Source organism: Dromiciops gliroides, chromosome 3, assembly GCF_019393635.1.
Source record: "Dromiciops gliroides isolate mDroGli1 chromosome 3, mDroGli1.pri, whole genome shotgun sequence".
NCBI classification, from domain to species: domain Eukaryota; kingdom Metazoa; phylum Chordata; class Mammalia; order Microbiotheria; family Microbiotheriidae; genus Dromiciops; species Dromiciops gliroides.
Window position 1 is genome coordinate 512,627,486 of NC_057863.1, and position 8,630 is coordinate 512,636,115.

Sequence of the window (8,630 nt, forward strand, 5' to 3'; positions counted from 1 at the left end):
AGGAGCTATGCAAATACAAGCTATTATTCACTTTGTAAGTTAAGAAATCTGGATTTAGTAGACTGAGCTCTGCCATTTACTTGCTATGTGACTTTGATCAAATCACTTAAATTCTCTGGACTTTAATTACACAAGCTTTAAAATGGGGCCAATAATACCTGCCCTGACCACCTAATAGAGTTGTTCTGAGGATCAAAAAGGATATAAAGTTATAAAAAATGATATACTGAATATATGTGCATAAGAGATGTCAATAAATAAGAAAAGGTGCAAGCAGCTACAGCATCAGGGTGGTGGGGAGCACAGGAACCTCTCTTATGATCTGATTTTTTTTTTTGTGGGGCAATGAGGGTTAAGTGACTTGCCGAGGGTCACATAGCTAGTAAATGTCAAGTGTCTGAGGCTGGATTTGAACTCAGGTCCTCCTAAATCCAGGGCCAGTGCTTTATCCACTGCTCCAACTAGCTGCCCCTATGATCTCAGATTTTAAAAGAAAGGACACATACAAAACATTGAAGGAAAGACAGACCTGTGGATGAATAGAAGACTACCATGAATTTGTAGGGTAGCTAGGTGACTCACTGGATAGAGTGCCAGGCCTGGAGTCAGAAGACTCTTCTTCCTGAATTCAAATCCAGCCTCAGATACTTCCTAACTGTGTAACCCTGGGCAAGTTACTTAATTGTATTTGCCTCAGTCTCATCTGTAAAATAAGCTGGAGAAAGAAAATGGCAAACCACTCCAGAATCTTTGCCATGAAAACCCCAAATAGGGTCACAAAGACCTGGAGAGGACTAAAACGACTTAACAACAACAGCATGAATTTGTAAGAACAGTGTCTTAAGAGCTAAGTCCTAGAATGAATGCCCACATGTATTCCTTATATCTGTGTTTCAATACCTTTGTTCTTCAAGCGTAGGCCCATTCTCCCCACTGATCAAGTGTGTGTGTAGGGGAGAGTGTGCCCCTAGTTCAGAGAGATGTTGTGTTTCAGTCCTTGATATATCTTCTCAGCAAATATCCCTTTGGATACTTAAGTAGATCAGGATATTTATCATAGAGTATCTAAACAGAGAAGTTTACATTTGATCCTAGAGGTAATAGGGAATCATTGAAGTTTATTGAATGGGGGTAGACTCAAACTTTAGAAATGATCACTTTGGCATCTGTGTAGAAAATGAGGCAAAGAAATCAATTAGGCAGCCATTGAAAATTCCAGGTAAGAGGTGATGGGGACCTGAACTGGGGTAGTACTGTATATCTGGAGAGAAGGGGATAGATGTGGGAGATGTTGTAGAGAGAGAAATGATGGTAACTAGTTAGATATGTGGGGCATGTAAGAATGAGAAATAAATGGTGGCACTGAGATGTTAAGCCTGGGTGACTAGAAAGAATGGTGGCACTTTTGAAAAAAAGAGGAAAAAAAAGAGGAATGTTTGAGAAAGCATGGGGGATATTTGTTGGGAGGGGAGATAAATAAGTTCTCTTTTGGATATGTTGAATTTGAACAACATAAGTGTTTGAAATGTCTAATGGGCATTTGATTTGCTTTTGGAGTTCAGGATAGAAACTAATACCTGATATATGAATCTGGGAGTCATGTGCATGGAGATGATAATTCAACCCATTGGAGCTAATGAGGTCATCACCAAATGTGATAGTTTAGAGGGAGAAGGGGGGTCAAACACAAGACTTGGGCTGAAGCTACAATTAGGAGTCATGAAATGGATGATGATCCAATAAAGGAAACTGAGAAAGCATGGTCAGACAGGTAAGAAGAGAACCAAGGAGAGAGGGTAGTTTGATGAAAACCCAGGGTATCCAGGAGAGCTGGTAATCACAAGGGTTAAATGTTACAAAGATGGCAAGAAGGATGAAGACTGAGAAAAGGTCCTTAGATTTGGCAACTAATAGAACGCTGGTAACTTCGGAGAGATCAATTTCAGTTGCATGATGCACTCAGGAGCCAGATTGCAAAAGATTATGAGAAGAAAGTGCTTTTTAAGGTGTTTTCCAGATCTCTGTGTCACAATGACTAAAGGGTTAAATCGGGGGAAGGCTGGGAGTGAGGTAAGCTTGAGCAAAATCCCGCACTAGTCAGTCCAATTACTCCCTCTTCTTGGACAAGTTGAAGTCTCAGCATCAGCTTTCAGTGGGATTGTCTGAGAAAGAGTTACATGGTAAGCCAGGGCTTTGGATCTGTGAAGCGTCACTTGAGACAGTACAGGGTCCAGAAGTCTCTTTCCAGGTCTTCCAGCTGCCAAATAAGCTTCCCAAGAAAGCCAGGTGTTATTGTCATTAAGGGCTTTCTCATTCCAGTTTTCGAACAAATCCCACTTTCAGACAGCAGAAAAGAGCTTCAGAGCTCAAGACATGAGGTTTTCTGGGCCATGTGAGGCCCAGGCTGCCAGATCCCAGCTGTGGGTTTTGACATTACTTAATTCACAGACTTTCTCTCCCTTTCTCTGGTTTTTTTCCTATTACCTCTTCAACCTGCTCTCAACTTACAGAGGAGACTGTGACCAAGATAGAAGCTTGAAGAAAGGAGAGTGAAGTTCCAAATGGAGAATCTGCAAAAGTTAGGGGCTGGAGGGAATCCCAAGATCGGGCCACTGGCAAATGCTCGGACCCATATACATCAGTTATAAGAATTGCTGGAAAAATTATCCCATATGGGATGGTGTGAGGAGAGCAGACCAGGCAGAGAACTTGAAAGTGGTTAAGTAAAAAGACATTCCTTATGGGGTTGCAGGGCAGGGGGGCGTGTGCAGAATTACCAAACCATTATTGATGAGATAAAGACATGGGATGAAAGTAGAACATACCCTTCAAATATGGGAATTGCTGTAATGTAGAAGCAACACATGATAGATCCAGCCTTGGGTTCTTTCTGCGATAACTAATCTAAGATGTGGATGGTTATTGCTTTATGACATGGTTATTCTCCACAGTGCCACTCTCTAAGGTTCAGTATCCCAACAAGCAACTTGTCTTCATCTAATTATCCTTTAAGAACAGATGTTTTTATTTTAGTCAGTAATGTTTAGAGGAGACAAACACAGGTATATCAGCATACAGTGTTCTTTGCCAGGTTAACAGTTTACTGTTGATAGTAAATATGCAAATACAACATAAAATATATAACATGTATACATATCAATAATAAAATAAGTCAAAGACATATGTGATAAAATATTTCATATGAATTAACAAAAAACCCAATTGTTTCTTTGTGTATACTTCTCTAAAAGTTCATTCTTTCTATTGCCTTATTCTGTTTATATTGTCTCTCTATATAATGGAGTCCTGTACTATCAATCTTTGTTGAATTGTCTTCCTGCTATGGCTAAGTTGCTTAAAAACCCTCACTAGATTTGTCATTCATGCCTTTTAGCTAACCATTTTTTTCTACCCATTACACTGGGTTGTTTGCATGGCATGGTAAACCTCTAAAAAGGCAACCTTGGTATAGTCAGAAAACATTGTCTATATGACTCTAGCTACATATTATACTAATGAAGTTGATTATTTGAATCCAAGTGCAGAATTTTACATTTATCCCCATCAAATTTCATTCTATTAGATTTAGTCCATTGTTCTAGTCTGTTGGGATCTTTTTTGGATCCCAACTCTCAGCTGTCCCCAACTTCAAGATTCTTCTTCCCTCACTGGTATCAGAGGTCCTCCCAGGGACACTTGCATTCCAAAAGATCAGGGCAAAAGTTGCCATTGAATACAAAGGAATGAATAACTTCTAGTAGAATTCAGGTATGCTTATGTTGGGGTAGGGGTGAGGGTAGGACAGAATTACAGCCATGTAATCACCAGTTGACACATATTTTTGGTCATCTCATTCCCCACTTGTATCAGCACCCCTTTCTCTTCACTCATCATTAATGGTTTATAACCTTAGGCAAATTACTATTTCCTAGACTGAATAAAATCATAAGGAAAGGAAGAATATTGAAAGATTGTCAAATCATTGTTCTTTCACTGAGACAAGCCTGCACCTACGGTTATTATGGTAAATCATTTCAGGGTCTTAAGGGGGTAGCTGATAACCCTGTCTTTAAAGATAAGCAGGATTTGAAAACTTTTCATAAATAGGAGATAAGCTCCTAGTTAGACCTTAGAGGCAGAGGTATGCTGGAGGCAGCTCTAACCTGTTCTAGCTTGATTGTTTAAATTTTCAATGTGAGAATTTATACCTCAGAAATAAGCAATTGCTAGAAATAAGAACTTGATTTATTGTTTTGTTGATTGTCTAGACTTAAGGAAGTATTAATAATGCAGAATAGAGTGTGTGTACATGCAGTTTTTTGAAGGGAGAGAACCTGATTGTTAAACATAGACCAGTAGATCCCTGTATTACTCTTTAAACATTGCTTGAGGAATGCAGTAGAAGGCTCAGGGAATGAAGCCTTTACCAGACTGGAGGTTTGGTGACTGTAGTCTAATAATAATGACAACAACAATGATAATAACTGGTATTTACCTAATACTTTAAGGTTTACTAAATGCTTTACATTTGAACCTCATAGTAGCCCTGCTTAGAGGTCATCAAGCTTAGCCTCATGAGATTAAATAAACCTGGAGCTGGGAGAGAACTCAGAGGGCAGCTGGAGCAACCTTACCATTTTACCTCAGAGGAAATAGACCCAGAAGGGTGAAACAACTTTCTAAGAAGTCATATAGGAAGATTACTTGTAGATTTGGGATTAGAACCTGGTCCTCCTGATATGCAGGTCAATGATGCTTCAATTATACTAGGGTGGTCTTGATATAGATTTGATCATGTCACAGGACACCCTAGTGCAATAGACAGAAGATGAGGTCATCTAAAAGACATGGATGACAAATCTATTAAGGGTTACAAGAGAAAATAGGTTGTTTGGTAGGATAACCTTTGAAGGTGACATTATGGCTAAATCAGACATTTAGAGCTGGAAGGGACCTTAAAGAATATCTATTCTAACCTCTCATTTTATAAATAGGACAAATGAGTATCCAGAGAGATTACATGATTTGCTCTAGGTACCATAGGGAGCAAGAAGCAGATGGAGGATTTGAACTTAGGTGTGCCAACCCCCAAATCCACCCATCTGCTGAATCATTCCTGTCAATAAGTCATCAGCAAACATTTATTAAATGTTTACTGTAGACCAGGCACCATTCTAAGCACTAGGAATACAAATACAAGTAAAATGAAAGTCCCTGCCTGTAGAGACAACACAAAAAAGGAAGCTGCAAAGCAGGAGGAGAGAGAATGATGGAGAAAAAAATCCCAAGAGTCAGGAGCAGAGGCTGGAATGGTATTAAGGAGTGAACATGGTTGGCTTAGGCCTTCCCTTAAAATGGAGGTTCTGGGAGGAACTGACCAATCAGAGAAAGGGCCCATGGGGCAGCGGAATCCTCCTGTGAAAATATCTGGGAGTTCTACGAGTCTACCTCAAATCTCTCCCTACTTCAATCCATCCTCCCCTCAACTGTCTACCATATCACTCTTACTCAGTAAGTTTCATGGTGGGGGGTGGGGTGCAGCTAGGTGGAGCAGTAAATAGAGCACTTGCCCTGAAGTTGACTGTACCTGAGTTCAAATCTCACTTCAGACATTTACTAGCTATGTGAACCTGGACAAGTCACTTAACCCCGAATGCCTCTAAGATCTGGGGCCATTTCCAGTTATCCTGATCCGTATCTTGCCACTGGACCCAGATGGTTCTGGAGGAGAGAGTGAGGCTGGTGACCTTGCACAGTCCTCCCTCACTTAAATCCGATTCAGTGTAAGTCATGACATCACCCTGATGTCTTGGTCCTCTTTGAGAATGGAGGACAAATAAGTTTCATAGCTTCCTATTGCTTCAATGATCAAATATAAAATCCTCTGCCTTTTAAAGCCCTTCCTGATCTGACCCCCTTCTACCTTTTCAGTCTTCCTCTATCTCACACCCCCTCCACATACTCCTTGACCCAGTGACACCGGCTTCTGTGATGTTACACAAACCAGTGTGGGGACCAATTTTTAATTGGGGAGTGTTAGCTAAGCAGCTCGCAGCAATATTGGGGCAAGGAAGGAGACCGGCAGCCTCCCTCAAAACAGAACAGGATTTATTTTAACAAGAACGAACTTAAAAAAAAACAAAACACAAACAGGATCAGTAGGATCAAGGGAAAGGAAATAAAATGGGGAAAGGGAAATTATACAACCTGAGAAAATACCACCACCCAGGAATCAGCTGAGAATACGCAGCAGACCACCCGCCTTCCAGCTTCCACCTAGAATGCCCAATTCTCCTCTCCCAATCCCAGAAAACCCCATACCGCCCCAGCCAATGGGATGGCTGCTCTGACAGTCACATGACTGCCCTCACTAGGGTTCCAATCATTATAATTTTGCCAGGCCCATGTAGGCATGAGTGGTGATGAGTGAGGTGCCAGCGCCATGGCAATGGCTACAACCAGTGGGAGGAGCACCGTTTGGTTTGCGGAGCCCCAGGCCAGCGCACCTGAGGCATAAAAACCTCAATTAACAATTAATTCTTTACATTAGACACTCTATCTCCCAACTCTAGGTATTGAATTGGTTGAAGAAATGGGACATTAAGCCTGGAGGGGAGGAGACTTAGAGAAGATGTGATAGCCTCTTTGAGTATTAGATGGGATCATAGGGGGAAATGATTCAACATAATCTGTGTGTTCCCAGAGAGCATAGGAGTAATTCAAAGGTACTTGAAATTCTGACCTGTTGTAAGAAAAAGGCTCCTAACAACTAGAGTTATGAAAAATGAGGCCAGCCTGCCCCAGGAAGTTAAGACCCCCTCCTTACAGCACAGGCTGGAACTTGTTGGGGGTGTTGGCTGGGTTAGATGTCTTTGAGTTCCCTTCCAATGCTGCAATATAGCTCTTCCAGTGCACTGGCTTTCTGCCTATACCTGAAATGCTTCTGTTTCTGTTTGGTCCATGCAAGACTCCCCACACTGAAACCAGGAGGGTCAGTTCGGTTTTACCTGCCCTGGATTCTTCTCAACCATCTTGACTCGAGGAGTCTTTTCCTTCCAGTCAGCTGCTTTCCTGTCCTGGAAGTTTGCCCAGCCAAGCCTGAAGAAACAGATACCTCGAGCCTATTTCACAGCCAGTTTCTTCTAAGGGTAGTTTTCTTTCTGTTTTCTCCATCCCATTGTCCCCTCCACCCCAAATGCATGCTGAGGAACTGAGTTCTTTCTGTGCGTCTGCTGGAATTTGGGCAGAGCTCGGATTATCTCCCAGGTAATTAGGTAAGGAAACAGTAGGTGCTCAGCAAATATTTGTTGATGGATTGAAAGCCTTTGAAGGCTGCCATTTGTCCCTGATAACAACTGGGTGTTGCAAAGTGCTACTGAGAAAGATGAAACACCTCTAGTCTTTGGGCACCTCACCCAGCCTACCCACCACACCTAAGAGCCTCTGAGACATCAGGGAGATTCCAGGGGGCAGGGCTGGTCACATGGAATTGTCTGCCACAAAATGGCATCTCCAGCCTCTGTGTATAGCTTTAAACTTCAGGTTCCCATACATTGTGAGAAGACTACGGAAATCTCCAGAAGGTCAGTGGTTTAGAGGCATTTTATAAGTAAAATTTTAATTATCTGTAGCTCTGTTTACTGGGATTTTTAATAAAGTCCAATGCTTTTTTGAATTTTAAAGAGAAATTTGCAAATGATAAGACAAATCGACACCACTTGTTTGTCAAAAAAAAAATTAGTTTCTGGGGTGCCAGGGTCTTTGTTTTTGTGTGTACAGAATAAGAGGCTATCTAATGTGATTATAGGACCTCTGGGAAGCACACCCCACCTCTCAACACCTGTCTGGTCATCTCTGAAATTCTTTAAAGGGATAAATTATGGGAGATATTTTCGATGAGAAGACCTGCCAGGGATGTTGTAGAAGATTCCTATTCAAGCATGGGTTGGACTAGATGGGATAGCTTGGTGTAGGGAAAAGGGCACTAGATTTGGAGCCAGAAAGACTCAGTTCAGATTTTGGCTCTGCTACCTAATACCTGGTTGATTGGGGTTGAGGGTGTGGCAATGAGGGCACCCAAGCATGTGCCGGAGCCTGCTCTGGCTAGGCCTTGGAGAGTCATTTAAAAATTTACCAGCACATGGCTGCCTTCACCTTCCTGGGCCTCAGTTTCCTCATCTTTAAAAAGGATTCAATGATATCTCTCTCTCTTTTTTTTTTTTTTTTTGCAGAGCAATGAGGGTTAAGTGACTTGCCCAGGGTCACACAGCTAGTTAAGTGTCAAGTGTCTGAGGCTGGATTTGAACTCAGGTCCTCCTGAATCCAAGGCCAGTGCTTTATCCACTGTGCCATCTAGCTGCCCCGATTCAATGATATTTAAGGTCATTTTCATTAAAAAATATGTTGTCTTATAACCTCTGATGTTTCTTCTTTCTCTAAGAAAATCATATGTCTTTGGACCACTTATTTCCTGGTGTGTGTGTGTGTGTTGAGAGAGAGAGAGAGAGAGAGAGAGAATTTAAGTAGTTACTATGCAATAAAAAAGATGGTCCCTTCTCTCTGTCTCTGTCTCTGTCTCTGTCTCTGCCTCTGTCTCTGTTTGTTGACTGGGTCTCCCTATCTTGCCCAGA